Below are 16874 nucleotides of genomic sequence, written 5' to 3'. Positions count from 1 at the left end.
AACAACAAAATATTCTGTCCCTTAGTGGGGCAAGAAAATGCCCTGGGCTCAGATCATTAGAAATCTCCTGCTACTGGTTGGAGGGGTAGGAACAGTAGGAAGTCTTCACCTCTGGGACCCAGTGACACAGCCTCTGTCAAAGACTGAAGCTGAACCAGAACAACAGAAAACATCCTCCTGTTTCCACCACCTGGCTACCAAGCACTGAATAACAAGTATTAGTGGTCTACAGCTGGGAGAGGGGTATAACATGTGAAGAGACCCTCTCTGAAATGCAAGTGCAAATAAAAGACCTGAAGCTGTGGGTAGAACAAACACTGAGGAAAACCCTCTGATGAATCAACTCCTACCCTAAGCATAAGATAACACTAAGGGAATTTGAAGCCTGTCATGAACTAGGAGTAACTACAGCAACAATAAATCCCCAAAGCAACTCAATTCTTGACTAGGTTGACTCACAGCATGCTAGAGACCTAGCAAAGGAAACAGTGTGCCCATTTGGAGGAATACGTACTATTTATCTAAATCTGTACACAAGAGATGTTTGGCTTAGTCTACACAAGATGTTTCTCTTTCAAACAAAACAACACACCAAAAGCAAAAACCAAAATAACAGCTGATCAGGAGATGAAGTTAACAAAACCAGGCTCAAGTTATGCCCAATTGTTGAAACTATCAGATAGGGAATTTAAAATATTTATGATTAATACTATAAAGGCAAGAGTGGGAAAGGTGAACAGCACGAACAGATGGAGAATTACAACACAGAGACAGAAATCATAAAAAAATTAAATGGAAGTGCTAGAGAATTTTCAAAAAACATGGTAACAGGGATGAAGAATGTCTTTGATGGACTCATCCGTAGATTTGATAAAACTAAAGAAATAAACAACAAACTTGAGGATACTTCAATAGAAATTACCCAAACTAAAACACAAAAAGAAAAAAGAGTAAAACAAAGAAACAAGAGGCTTCAAGAGCTGTGGGACCATATCAAAAGGTCTGATATGCATATAATTAGAATCCATAAAGAAAAGGAGAAAGTGTACAGGATAGAAGAAAGATTAAAGATGAAATGACCAAGACTTTTCCAAAATTAATGAAAGACACAAAAATTATAGATCCAGGGGGCTCAGAAAACACCCAGCTAAATAGCACTCTTCCCTCAAAACATTCCTAGGCAATTTTCATTCAAACTGCTGAAAATCAAAGAGAAAGAGAAAGTACTCAGAGAAAAAAAGAAACATTTATACAGAGCAAAGAAAAGAATTACTATAGAATTATCTTTTTAAAACTATGGAATCTAGATGACAATTGAGTGACATCTTTAACATGCTAAATTAAAAACAAACTTTCAATCAGCAATTTGAAACCTAGGGAAAATATATTTCAAAAATTAAGGAAAAATACACACTTTTTTTTTCAGATGAGCAAAATATGAGAAAATTCATTGTAGCAGACTACAAGAAATTTTCAAGAAAGGACTTCGGGCAAAGAAATGTAATATCACACAGAAACCTGGATTTATACAAAGAAATGAAGAGTATAAGAAATGGCATATTTGAGGTAAATGTAAATTTTTCTTAGTTTTAATTGTTCTCTACACAAAAAGAGGACTATCAATGTGTTGTGTATTTATTTATTTATTTATTTATTTATTTATTTTTGCGGTACGCGGGCCTCTCACTGTCGCGGCCTGTCCCGTTGCGGAGCACAGGCTCCGGACGCGCAGGCTCAGCGGCCACGGCTCACGGGCCCAGCTGCTCCGCGGCATGTGGGATCTTCCCGGACCGGGGCACGAACCCGCGTCCCCTGCATCGGCAGGCGGGCTCTCAACCACTGCGCCACCAGGGAAGCCCTGTGTTGTGTATTTATATCACAAAACTAAAATGTATGACAATTTAGGATTTTGGAGTATAATGTTCTAACCTCTTTACACAACATGTGAAACAGTGTACCATTTAAAGATAGACTCTTTTACATTAAAGATATATATTGTAAACCCTAGGGCAGTGGGCCCCAACCTTTTTGGCACCAGGGATCGGTTTCATGGAAGACAGTTTTTCCACAGGTGGAGCAGGGGAATGGTCCAGGTGGTAATGTGAGTGATGGGAGAAGCACATGAAGCTTTGCTCGCTCTCCCGCTGCTCATCCCTGCTGTACGGCCCAGTTCTTAGGCCATGGACTGCTACCGCTACCAGTCCATGGCCTGGGGTTGGGGACTCCTGCTCTAGCACAACCAACAAAAAACTACAAACAATAAGCTGATAGTGGAGACAAAATGGAAAATAAAAATGCCTAATCTAAAAGGTGGCAGAAAAAAATAGTTTTCGTGTTATTCCTTCATGCCTTTTTGTAATCTATTCCAAACAGAAAAGAGTACTGTTTTTAATTTACCATTTTAATAGTTCCTAAGTGTACAGTTCACTAATGTTAAGTACATTCGCATTATTGTATAAGCAACACTCCAGAACGTTTTTTATCTTGAAAAACTGAAATTCTATACCTATTAAACAACCACTTCTCATTCCCTTCTCCTCCAGCCCCTGGCACCCACCATGCCATTGTCTGTCTCTATGAATTTGACTTCTCTGGGTACCTCTTATAAGTGAAATCATACAATGTTTGTCTTTTTATGACTGGCTTATTTCACTTAACATAAGGTCCTCAAGGTTCATCCATTTTGGAACATGGGAAGTGAAGGATTTCCTTCCTTTTAAAGGCTGAATAATATTCCATTGTATGTACATACCACCTTTTGTTTATTTACTCATTTGTTGATGGGCACTTGGGTTGCTTCCACCTTTAGGCTATTGTGAATAGTGCTGCTATGAACATGGGTGCATAAATATCTCTTTGAGACCCTGATTTGGATTCTTTAGGGTATATACCCAGAAGTGCTGGATTACATGATAATTCATATGATGTTTTTTGAGGAACCTCCATACTGTTTTCCACAGCAGCTGCACCATCATACATTCTCACCAACAGTGCACAAGGGTTCTAATTTCTTCACATCCTCGCCAGTGCTTATTTTCTGTTTTATTTATTTATTTATTTTTAATAACCAAATAACAGATGTGAGGTTGTAGCTCATTGTTGTTTCAATTTACTTTTCCTTAATGATTAGTGATGCTGTGCGTCCTTTCATGTGCTTATTGACCATTTGTTTATCTTCTTTGGATAAATGTCTATTTAAGTCCTTTGCCCATTTTTAATAGACTTGTTTTTTTGTTGTTGAATTTTAAGAATTCTTTACATATTCTGGATATTAACCCTTTATCAGATATATGATATGAAAATATATTCTTCCATTCTCTGGGTTGCCTTTCACTCTGTTGATTGTATCCTTTAATGTAACCGTGACTTTTTGAATTTAAAATAGCTTATTTTTATCCCAACTAAACTTCATGGCTTTACATGTTTTCGTCCCTGCCTAGAATGCCCCCCTACCTTCCTCTGTTTAGATAACTCCAATGTATCCTCAAAGAGAGTATATTTTAATAAGCATGTAAGCCTTGTCCATTCTATACTTTTAAACTGCATTCTGCTTTCCAGGTTCTCCCTTTCTGACTGTTCAGCCACATCTTAAACTGTTGTATTTGCCCTGACTACACTTTATTGTGTTGACCTTCTTTTGCTTCCTCTTAGTACCAAACTCCTCCCTGAATCAGAGCCTTCATATTTGATGTTCTTTCTATCAGGAATGCTCTTTCTCAACCTCTTTATCTGCCAAATTCTTATCACCCTTCAAGTTTAAATTTACATGTTAATTTCCTCAGGGAAGTTTTCCTTCACCCTAGAGACTTAACCCAAGTTAAAGTGTTAAATAGTTTCTTATGACTCTATAATTGTCCTTCAAAACATTTGTTAAAATTGTAATTATTTATTTGTTATTTTAGGATCTCTTGACAATGACATCTGCCTAGTTCTGACCATTCTAATTATTCCTTTTTTTCTTAATCTTAATTTTTTTGAGATTTTTTTTTTGATGTGGACCATTTTTAAAGTCTTTATTGAATTTGTTACAATATTGCTTCTGTCTTTTGTTTTGGTTTTTTGGCCCTGAGGCATGTGGGGTCTTAGCCCCAACCAGGGATTGAACCCTCATCCCCTGCATTGGAAGGTGAAGTCTTAACCACTGAACTGCTAGGGAAGTCCCCCTTAATCTTAATTTTTAATCTTAATAAAAGTAAGGATCTTGTCTCTCTTGTTTATCACTTATATCCCAGTGCCTTCACAGTGCCTGACATAGAGTAGGAGATCAGTTTATAGAGTAAATGAATGAAGTACAAAGACATAAAGAAAAGAAGCATTTTGTTTAAGATGTGGGGGAAACAACAGTTGAAAAACACTGATATAATTATGAAATAAAAGCAGCATATAGTATAAGTGTTCACTAGATAGGAATTTAGAAAGCAGTCTATCATTTTCAAAGGAGGAAACTGAGCCAAGATTGCTTGTTACTTAATTCTGTTGTCACACATCTAATAAGTAACAGAATGAAGCAGGCTGAGATTCCATCATTATAAGTACAGTGCTCTTCACAATCCACTATTCAGCTTTTATAGCTCCCCAAAATGCTAAATGGTAATGAAGTAAATGGGCTTGTATTAAGTCGATCATTTGCACAGGAGTATGGATAAGGTCATCCTGAAATGGACCCCATGTCAATTTAGCTAGGTGTTCTAGAAGTTCTAGTAGCTTCTGATGTCAATTTTAAAGGTGAGTTCTGTGTGAATCCTCTTCCTCTAATGGCTTTCTAACTCATAAATTTATCCATAAATTTTGCATCACTTTATATTTGCTGCCAGGCTGCTCTCTGCATCAACGGGTTTTTAATATGTATTATCTACTTAGTAAATATGTGCTTCCTTTAATTGTTTCTAATTTGCACTGCTCAGGGAAGAAAGGTTTAGAGGAGCAATCTGGGAGTGTGGAATGAGCATAGGTCTTGGATCTTGGGTTTGAATTCTGACTCTGCCCTCCAAACCTTAGTTCTCTTATTTCTGAAATACAAGGGTAATAATACCTACATCCTAACATAGGTGAAATGAATTAATGTACATAAAGGCATGACAAATAGAAAAGTAATCATTTAATATTAGTTTCATTCTCAGCCTAGTCTTTATAGATTTGGTGAACTAATCATTTCACTAATGTATCTGTTATGATTCTAGATTTTGATAATGAATCTTTCAACTCAACTTTTCAAATGGCAGAGGCTGAAACTCTTGAGTTCCTGTCTTCACAATGGCACCTGCCTTTATATTTCTGACCATCATAATTGTTATTTTTTGGTCTTCTCTACTTCTGATGTACCCTTATAATATCTTAATCAATATTTCAGGTGTGGGCCACCAGTTTAATAGAAGGAAGGTTAAAGTTTCTCAGTGTACCTGTTGATGATTGATTGTTATAAATATTAAGAAAGAACTTTTCATAAAACTGATAAACTAGGAATTCATCCATTTTTTCCTTAGGTATTTACTCTTCATCTCTTTTGTACATGAATTATAGTCACCCAATTTAGCAAATATAAATACAGGATGCCCAGTTAACTAGCTGTCATGTATTTTATTTGGCAACCCTACCATAGATATGAGATAATCTCGGTATAAGAATAAAAGATTAAGATATGGTTTCTCTCTAAGGAAGTTTTTTTTTTTTTAAGTTAAGGATATAGGCATGGACATAGATAGGTAACCAGGTATAATAAATGGAAAGAAAGGGTTGCAAGTGGATGGTATATAATAAGTTCCTAGGGCTGCCATAACAAGGGACTCCAAAATTGATGGCTTGATATTACAGAAATTTATTTTCTTATAGTTCTGGAGACTAGAAGTCTGAATTCAGAGTGTCAGAATGTTTGTTCTTTCTGAGGGACTCTGAGGGAGAGTCAGTTCCATGCCTCTCTCTTCTAGCTTCTGGTTAGAGCCAGCAATCCTTGACACTTCTTGGTTTGCAGATGCATCACTCCATTTTCTGCCTCAGTCTATACATGCCATTCTCCCTGTGCATCTCTTCTCCTCTCCTTATAAGGACACCGATCCTATTGGATGAGGAACCACTTAATTACCTCATTTTAACTTGATTACATCTGCAAAGACCCTATTTCAAAATAAGGTCACGTTAAAAAGCACCAGAAGTTAGGATTTCAACATATCTTTTTGGAGGACACAATTCAACCCAAACAGACGGTGTGGATATTGAATGCCATAGAGTTCAGAAAAAGAATCATCTGTTTTGGATGGAATGATGAAAAAGGCCCACAGTAGTGTCAAGAATTAATTGAGCTTGACTTTGAAGGGTGGGGAGACCTTGTTGGAGAGGAGGAAAAGGGCTGGAAGTGGATAATGAATAAGAGAATAGTGAAGGGACTCATCTTCATGGAAAGGAAGATATTTGCTGTAATTTACTAAGGATAATCACAATCTCCCTGCAAACTCTGAGACAAGCAACAATAATTAAACTCCCTCAGCTCAGAGAAGCAACAGTGTCTTTACAAGACAGATTTTATTGGTGTCCAATTTCCTTTCATGTCTAAAATTCAAATTGCTCCATGTTAATTAGGTTTTGGCACCAACCCCAGAGATACTAGAGGGACACGCCTGGGAAACTACTATAGGCAACCTTTGTGTCCCTGAAGAAGGCACGAAGCCAGTCATACCGGAACTAACTTGGAGATTATATTTTAAATAAAATATTTATGTAAAATAAGGGGTAAACTGTAAGCAATCAATACATTCTCACTGTAGTTAGAATGCTGTTTACTCAATAAATGGTCAAGCTTTCTGACTTTTTAGGAGTTATCTGTATAGCAACGTTGGTCTGGATGAAACAAAGACCAGAAAAGAGGCTTTATAAGCTTTATTGATTGTATGAGAAGTCAGTGTAGAAGCATGTTAAGCTGGTTCTGTGTTTTTGTGAGTGTGTCATATTATGGCACAGCATAGAATGTACCATATTTCTATATAGACTAAAGGTTTTAGACCTGCATTTCCAAATTCTTGAAGGAAACAAATGAGAATCAAGTTAAATAGCAATTCACAAAAGAAATAGAAGATTAAAGGGACAAGCCAGAAGAAATGCAGTCAGTGGGCTATTTACTCTTTTTCTGTTCCTTTGATGGGGACTTTTTTGGATATGTGTATAATTTCTCACATTTTCCCCGCTATAATTAGTCAATTAAATTAAGTTTATGTGAAGCTCTTTTTTGAAAAAAAAATGTCAGTTACCTTAGAACTTAGTAAATTACTGAAATGCTACAAGGCTAGGGTTTTCTTTTGGTTTTGTTTCAAAAATTTATTTGAAAAGAAAGGGGAAATCTAATTGGGATGAGCTCCTGTTTATTTGTTTTTAAGTTACATTTTCCCCTTGTTGCTGCCCTTTTTAGTCACTAAAGAAGGAAATGCAAATACAGGGATGGACAGTGAAAAGAACCTCTTGAATCATTGTGTTACTTACAGTTCTGTGATATTTGCTGCCAACAGAGATTTGGGTTTGTAAGGCTAATAACCACAGATCTACGTATATTACGTTGTCAGTTGTTCAGATAAACTACCACAAGGCTGGGGTCTTGGAGACTGAAAAGGTCAGATGTACTCAGGGAGAAAATAAGGATGTGCCTGCTTTCCATTCAATATATCATCGTTTACAAAATTAATTTTTTCTTTATTATTATTATTTTTTTTTGTGGTACGCGGGCCTCTCACTGTTGCGGCCTCTCCCGTTGCGGAGCGCAGGCTCCGGACGCGCAGGCTCAGTGGCCATGGCTCACGGGCCCAGCCGCTCTGCGGCACGTGGGATCTTCCTGAACCGGGGCGTGAACCCGCGTCCCCTGCATCGGCAGGCGGACTCTCAACCACTGCGCCACCAGGGAAGCCCATAAAAAATTAATTTTTAATAAAAGAGTGAACAGAAATATTTTATTCAATTATTATATTGTTGAATCTATGTAAAGCTTAGTGCAAGAGTTAATCAATCAATCAATCAATCACGATTAACAAGAAACCTAGATCCAGTTGCATACCTCATCCATAATCTGCAACTTATATCAGAAAAGCTTCTGCTGTCTCTGTTCTTTCGAGGCATTGGTAAATCTGACTCAGCAGAACTCCAGGAACTCCATGGTCCCCTGCTCTTTGGCCGCTGACAAAGCCCCTGGAGCCTTTCTTCTGCCAGACACCTTTATTTAAATAATCTTCATTCTGGAAAGAATGTTTTCCATGCTTACCACTTATCAAGTGAAAGGCGGCATTTGTCTTTCTAACTTTTAAGGATCTTCCCAGGTTCCTTTCTTAATTCCAGCTTTACTAGCTTGTGTTAAAATTCTACATCCCCAGGTTATTTGTGATAGATATGCACCTAGCTGGGGTCCTTATCTGCACAAAAAGGAATAGCAGCTCAGGATTTAAAAAAATCCTCTTTTCCCCTATGGGACTAAAAAAAATCTTTTTTATTTTAGAACATCTTAAAAACATATAAAGGAGAAGGGAAAACAACCCAGAGTATCACCACTTAAAGGCAACTGTTATCAGTATTTTAGTTTATATTCTTCCAGTCTTGCTGCTTCCTGCATATTTTATTTGGTAAACTAGTTGCATTTGTATTCTCTCTGAAATGGTGTGTGTGTGAATTTTTTTTAAGCTAAAGCTGTTCATCAAAAGTGGTATAAGAAGGTCATGAATGCAGGAATGTGAAGACAGAGTGTGAGAGTTCAAATTCTTATTCCTCTGTTTTTGCAAACTCAAGGAAGTGATTCAGCTTCTTCAAATCTTAGTTCCCTCATCCATAAAATAATCTTTGGATAAACATCTTTGTGTAAAAAGATTTTTCTGTAGTTCAGTGTATTTTCTGAATTATCTCAATTCCAAAAAGTAGTATGACTGGGTCAAGAAGTGAACATATTGTAAAAGTTTCTTTCCAAAGGTGTTGTAGCTGTTTAAGTTTCCATCAGCCTGGTATAAACCGTGAGGGATAATCATAAATCACGGTTTTAAGCCTCTCTAACCTTTAGGATGGTTTGTTGTGTAACAGTAGAAAACCAATACAATGAATTAATACAGACGAAACACAAGCTCTTTGGTTTGAAATACTCCTTGTTTAAAAATTAGCAGCCACTAAACATTGGAGCTGTCACTGATAGCTTTTTTCAAAGTGGAAATACAGTCATAGAAGACAACATTCCAAATTAACTGATGAGGAGAATGGAGAGGTGAGAAGCAATTAAGAAATGAACAGGATGTAAAATTTAACATGGGGTTGGTGGTAGAGAGAATTAAAAGAGACCTGGTAAAATGGCCATTAAGAATCAGTTTGGTACAGTATGCAAGTCAAGGGTTGAGGTGATATGGGGATTTGTGAAGTCTAAAAGATAGGGTGTTTTGAAAGGACAAATTAAGGGTTAAATGACTTTTTGCCTTGAATGTCTATTCCCCCATAGATTGATGGATCTTTGTTTCTGTCTCATATAGTATGGGGGGGGCCAATATCCGAGGGCAGTGTTGATATATTTCACATACATTGATTTTGTATTTGGGTAATTTAGTAACATAATGTCTATGTGTTTCTGTGCCAATGGTGTTTTTAAAAAGTATTATCTTTGTGAGTTTGGGGACAGGTACTAACTCCAGATTTCATTTTGTTATTTAATTTGGTTTATTTCTACCTTGCAAATGCATATAAGTAATTGGAATTTAAGTTTATACACTAGAGCTACATAGGATGTAGCAGAATTTAATTGACTTAAAGTACACTAAATGACAATATGAAGAACATTCATTTTATTTAATATTTTATAGTCACTGTTTATCTTTTCAGTAGCCCCCTAACTATACTGAGTTTATGAATATTTCTGAGGAAGGTGGATTGACAAGTTTATGGAGAAGAAATTCTCTTGAAATGCTGCTAATGAAACCATCAGCCAGTTCTAGACAATTGAGAGGCCAGATCCAACTCCCTTGAGCTTTCCTTTGAGGGATGAGATCTCAATATAAAAATTAGTATTGAGAGACTTTTACTTTTGACATTGGATATATTACTGCTTTCTTTCCACTTCCAGTTTGCAATCAAAGTCATCTGTTGCTCCAGTGTAGACTGTTTATTTTTTAAGAGGGTTAAGATTTTTACTACATGAACTTAATTATGTAATTATGGAACAGATCTGGTAACTGCTTCAGAGGAACCATTTTAATCTATGGGGTGCCTGAGATAGTCTTTAAAGAACATAGAATTACATAATTACAATGCCTAATAGAGTAACAGGTAGCAGGAATATCTTTGGAGCCATAAGAGAAATCTTACGGCCTTTAGGTAGGACATATAATATCAGTTATGAAAATAATCCCTCCATTATGTCATTATGTAACAGCACATAATGGCAAAGGAGATATTAATGCTGGATATAATAAATATTACATGCATTTTGCTCTTTTGACATAAATGACTTTCTTCAATTTAAAAAAATACGTAAAATCAATTGAAGATATCTTTATCCTGTGAGAAAGAAAAAACTATGATATTTTAGATACAGAATGACAGTGACATTTGAAAGAAAAATTTTAAAAGATTGTAAATATATCAAGTTAATTACAGAAGCATGCATATTAATTTCAAAACTACAAAAAAGCAGTTAAGATTTCAAAGACAGACAATTTAAAATAGTATATTCATATATTTGAATCTGGCATACTATTCTTCCTGAGTAGTAATAAAAAAAATCAGAATAAAACTAAAACATGCCAGCACCTTCAAATACTATGATTGCTTTAGTTATATGCTGGGGGTGAAGGTTTTGTTGAAATCTGCACAGTTCATCAGAAGAAAAGTGAATTTTAATTGAGGTTCATGTTGTCCAAACATTTTGGTGTTGGTGATATCATTCTTTTTTTTTTTTTTGCGGTTCACGGGCCTCTCACTGTTGTGGCCTCTCCCGTTGTGGAGCACAGGCTCCGGACATGCAGGCCCAGCGGCCACAGCTTATGGGCCCAGCCACTCCACAGCATGTGGGATCCTCCTGGACAAGGGCATGAACCCATGTCCCCTGCATCGGCAGGCAGACTCTCAACCACTGCACCACCAGGGAAGCCTGGTGTCATTGGTGTCATTCTTTAATATCTATTTAGGAATATATAAGCAAATACTAACATTTTGACTCTATTTTATATAACTGATAAAAATCTGTCTTGGTTGTTTTATGAACAAGAGGCTTTTTTGTTGTATGTTTTAAATTTAGGATACATTTTACAAAAGAAGCCCAGAATCTATCAAAGTATAACATGGTTGAAGAGTCATTACCCATTAAAAAGTTTCACACCAAAGTATATCTGATGACAAAACAAACAAAAAAATAAATATAGGACATGATTGACAATGGGTCCTGATACATACTAAATCTACTTTCCCTTTGCTTTCTATTATTTTTGTTTGGTCTACATGAAAACTAATACATATGCAAGGAAAATTCTAAAATTGTCTGCCATAAATAGGCTTATATTCTCTGAGACCACTGGTATGTAGAGAAATAGTTGGCATCTGTAAATGAACATTTCAAATGTTTCACAGAGCCAGCAATTTTGGGAAGGTTTTTTCAACGAAATTTTTTGATAAAATTATCCAAGTTTTGGTCATGACAAATATTTAAACAGTACATTTTTAAATTCACCTAGGGACAGTTATCAAAATATGGCCAAAGTGTTTACATGCCTTTATATCTTATTTTTAAAAGTCAAGTTTTGCTTGGTATGTGTAAACTCCCTATCCTTACATATCTTTTCTTCCCCACAAAAATTTGAATGGCATTCAAAACCCACTATGTTGGATTGAGTTCTGCACATGGGAATATTCATATTAACATCTCAAGCAAATATAACTTCTCATTTTTGAGGCCTGAAAATATTTCCCTAACTAATAAGTATCAGTTCATTATTCAAGATGGACAGTATATATAAACTATGTTTCACATATGCTAGCCCCACACTGTGGGGTAATACTTAATGCCCCTCTTGCTCATCAGCGTTCTCAAATAAAACACAGCAACCACAAGCACAGTGACAGCCTGTATAGTTAAAGTCATTCTTCTACTAAATGAAAAGTAAGAAAATTCTGGATATGACTATGAGGGAGTAACAGGACCAGATTTGCTTTCTCACCCTAACCAACTAAGAAACCAGATAGCATATATAAAGCAATTGTTATCAGACATTACATGGCAGATAGCACATGATTATTTCCCTGATTACAATGTAAGCTGTATGACTGCCCCAGTTTACCACCTAGAGCCTGTATACTCTCTGCTGTGCAGGGACAGAGGAAGCAGATTAAAGCCATGGAATCTCACTGAGTTTTAGAGACATTGATTGGAATGTAGGGAGGCCAAAATATTGGAGCAAAGGAAGCTCCACAAAGACAGAGCTTGAAAGATCTGCAGAGATGTCCCCTTGAGTCTTTGGCAGAGTACCAATCTGCTCATGCATGAGAATAAACTATCCAAAGCTGGCAAAAGAACCACTGGAAATAAGTAGGCTGAACAATTCCTGAAGCTAACCATGGGCTGAGAGTAGATTCTGTTTGTGTCAGATTCATGAAGTTTCATAATAAATGAGGCACTGGGTAAAATACTTAGAAGAAAATTATCTTAGTTGTAGGGTCAAATTATCTCTAGAATAAAGGCCACTCTGGACCTAACCTAACAAAGCTTCAAAGCAATCCTATACAGAAACAAAGTAAGACCAGGTAATCTAACTGCATCCCAGACAAAGAGGTCAACACCATTTCAAGGAATACAACAAAATCCACTCCACAACATAAAATTCAATGTCCTACATACAAAAGAAAATTGAAAGGCATACAAAGATTTAGGAAAATATTACCCATTAAAAAAAACAATCAGTAATTCAGACTCATAAGTAATAGAAATGATCAGATTAACAGACAAGAATGTTAAAAATAACTATTATAAATATGCTCCATATTCACTCATTAAGGTTGAGATTGAGGAGAGCATGAACATGATGAGAAATGTAGAAGATATAAAAGGACTTAAATGAAACTTCTAAAAATTAAAAGTAAAATACATAGAATGAAAAAATACACTGGTTTGGATAATGTCAGATTAGACCTTGCAGGAAAAAAAATCAGTGACCTTGAAAACGCAATAAAATTTTTCCAAATGAAGTAGAAAGTGGGGTGGGGGAAAGAATGAAAAAAAAAGAATAGAGCACCCGTGATCTGGGAAACTCTCAGGCAATCTAACATATGTGTAATTGGTATCCTAGAGATTAAAAGAAAAAGAAAGGAAGAGGGGGAAAGAAACATATTTGAAGGAATAATGACCAAAATGTTTCCAAATGTGATAAAAATTAGAAATGTACAGACTTAAAAAATTCATTGTACGCAAAGTAGAGGAAACTAAGAAAAACACACCAAGGCACATCATAATTAAATTGCTGAAAACTTATAATGAAAAGAAAATTGTAAAAGTAGCCAGAGAAAAAGACAAAAAGGAACAAAGATAAGAAAGACAGCTGACTTATCACTGGAGGCTACAAAAGCCAAAAGACAATGGAACAGTATTGTTACAGTACTAAAAGGAAAAAGTAAAAGGACCTGTCCATCTGGTGGTGCTGAACTCAGTATTTGGTGACTGGGAGGACGGATTGTGGTAGATTTTATGACTCATGATCCTTCCTACCAGGGCATTATGCAACTCTATCCTGTTCAAATTAGGGGTGGCCATGTGCATGAATGTCTTGGCCAAAGAAAAGTGGTAAAAGTGTGTCATATGTCACTTTAGAACAGAAACTGTAAGAATAACATGTCTCTTTTCTTTTTTCCCTTGAGACAGGCAATGTTATAGATAGAGGCAGGTCCATCAGCCTGGGATATGGAATAATGATAACATGAAGCTGAGCCATAGCTGACCCACAGATGACATGGAATGGGAACAAGAGATTTAACTTGTCATAAACCATTGTGATTTTAGAATTGTCAACACAGCCTAAGCTTGACCATCCTAACTGATACAGGCAGCAAGATTAACTTGGGGAAACTAGGGCAGATTCACAGCATGAGACTCTAAAAGAGAATACTCACACATCTTGCAAAGCCCTGAAATAATACAGTGCCAACTATGCAAATCTTTCTAATTTAGAAGAATGGTGATTGGTACCTTAAAGAAACTGAAGCAGATAGCAAAGAGCTCACTAGCTAGTCCAAATTTCAAAAAGATAGAAAACAATAATAAGAAGAAAGAAACAGACCCAAGACAAATGTAAGAGAATGAAACCATACTGTAAAGCTTCAGAGAAGCTAGAATACCATATGAAACTTGAAAAATAACTGAAGGCAATAGAAAGATTTGGTTAGCAAGGAGAAAAGCAACAAAAATGTAGTTTTGGTGCTTTGAGTTGATGGTGTAATATTAAGGGATGCCTAGCAGTAGGCAGTTCTTAAAAGAACTAACTGAAAAGGCCATTAAAGACATGTGGAAAAGAAAGGAAGTGTAGGATAGGTAAAGAGGGTACAAAAGTACATAACTGTGTAAAAGGAGTACAAATCCATGGTTCAGAAACACTGTATCCTAGTCCTTTCAGGGATTATTTCACTGGGATTGCTGAATGGCTGCTGATGACCTTTGATTACATTCTCTGTTCTTTGTTGATATATATTATAGAAATGTGATTTTTCTTATTTTATATATTGATCGCATGGCATTGCGGAGCTCTTTAATTCCAACACATTAGATTCTTTTGAATTTTTGAACTAAGCAAAATATATCAGCCAAAGTGATATATTTTTTACTTCTTTGCAATTCTTATGATTTTAAAAACCATTTTGAACTGGGTATAATGTTCATTTCTCATTTTCATTTCTAAATTTTAACCTTTAAACATATTGTCCATTGCGGGTTTTTTTTTTTTTTTTTGATAGATATGAGATTATGGATGTTTCTCCTATTTTCGGTTTGCTAAGACTTTCTTTCCAATCACAAGACATCTTAGGATATTAGACTTGCTTTTCCTATACCTATTGAGATGTTATTTTTTCTCATTTTAACAGTAAAAATGGATAGATATTCAAATTTTAATGAATACTTGCCTTCTTGGTATAAATCCAATTGGGCCATGATGTTGTGGTGGCTGTTTCTATACGTTAGATTTTTCATCTGTATTCAAAAGGGAAATTAGCTGGTAATTTTCTTTTCTCTTTGATTCTATTTTCAGTATCAGGATATGATAACTTCATAATGAATTAAGATGGATTTATTTTTAAGTTTTCTTATTCCTTAGAATAGTTTATATGAAATTTGGAATTTTATCTTTCATTGATTGATTGAAGCAACAAAAAAAATTATCCAGACTTCAATTTTTAATCTTTTTGGTATAGGTAGTTTTTTACATTTTAAATCAATGTATTTAATGATTATGGCTTTATTCCTTATTTTTTAAAATAGAGTTTGTTAATTTGAGCAGTTTTAGGTTCACAGCAAAAATGAACATAATGTACAGAGATTTTGTACATACACTGCCCACACACATGCACAGCCTCCTTCACTATCAAAATCCCTCACAAGAGCAGTTCATTTGTTACAATCAGTAAACCTGTGTCTACACATCATTATCACCCAAAGTCCATCGTTTGCATTAGGATCCACTCCTGGTGTTGTACATTCTATGGGTTTTGACAAATGTATGATGGCCTTTATCTACCATTACAGTATCAATATAATGTAGTTTCACTGACTTAAGGTTTTGGGGGGTCATAGTGTATATTTTAGCCCCAAACTTGCTTGGCTCAAATTACTAGGGGAGACTGTTTTATCTTACTTGGATTTGATGATGAGACAGAACAGTGTCTTTTTATCTTTTTTTGTTAACAGGAGAAGTTTTCTCCAGCCAAAGTCTTGAGCAAGGGTATAGCCTTGGGAAGATTCAGCCTTTTTCAGTTGGGAACAGGGGGTATTTTCAAGTCACCAATTTGTATGAACTCAAATTTACCACCACATACTATTAAAACTCAAGTCTCCTAACCACTAAATTTCCTATAAATTCAGCTGTGCATTTATAAGAATGTTATGCTTATTTCCACAGAAATTCTAGTTTCTTTTATCTGGCACGGGGAGATTTCTAATCTGCCATAATCTTGCAAATAAAAAGGCTTTGGAATCTTAAAAACTTTCAAGATCCGAAGAAATATTTAATAATGGGGATGCACGATTTATAAAAAGTAAGAAAGAAACGACGAAAAAAGTATTCTATGGGTTTGTGATTGATTAGCCTGTGTCAGTTCTCCAGAATATTATACAGACACTATTAAAAGATTGGTAGGAAATACTTAAGCAAAAATCACTAGGGTTCAAATTGACTTATTAAATATGTTTTAAGACGAATATCATTTTTGGACAAGGTTACTCAAGTTAGAGAGTGTCAGACAATAAGGATTGTGTCCGCAACATTAGGAAACAAAGAATGATCAAAAAATTTAAAGGAATCAATGAGTGTGGGTGATGGGTTTGGTACTATGTATCTCAATTTGAGGGACACTTTTGAAAAGAAGTCTCATGCAATCTTACTGGATGAGCTTTCAGTGTAGCAGATGTTCATGCCCTGTCCATATCCCCTCAGCACTCAGCATTTTGATAGCCCATTACTGCAAGCACCTGCCACTTTCTGCCTGAGGACTTATTGGTCCCCAGCAGTGTGCTTGGCCCATGTATAGGCCAGGGAGTCCGCGCCTTGTCAACAGCCCTAAGTCAGTGAGAGATGATAGTCCATGGCTCTGTACCCCAGTTTTCTCATCCCTCCACAAAGAGTCCTGTATCCGCTTCCCTGCTTCACTTCCCACTCTCCTCCACCAGCACTCTCTGAGGAAAC

At 36.0% G+C, this 16874-nt stretch overlaps 1 long non-coding RNA gene across 1 annotated transcript in view; it reads left to right on the top strand.

Moving 5' to 3' along the window:
• The first annotated feature begins 1426 nt into the window (after positions 1-1426).
• Positions 1427-16874, top strand: part of LOC136792035 (uncharacterized) — a 329449-nt gene continuing 314001 nt past the window's right edge. The window contains exon 1 of the long non-coding RNA XR_010835149.1: positions 1427-1566. This is a non-coding gene — a long non-coding RNA (uncharacterized lncRNA). The remainder of the gene's footprint in view (positions 1567-16874) is intronic.

This window comes from Kogia breviceps, chromosome 10 (genome assembly GCF_026419965.1).
Source record: "Kogia breviceps isolate mKogBre1 chromosome 10, mKogBre1 haplotype 1, whole genome shotgun sequence".
In the NCBI taxonomy this organism is placed as follows: domain Eukaryota; kingdom Metazoa; phylum Chordata; class Mammalia; order Artiodactyla; family Physeteridae; genus Kogia; species Kogia breviceps.
This window is presented reverse-complemented; position numbering and strand designations above follow the sequence as displayed.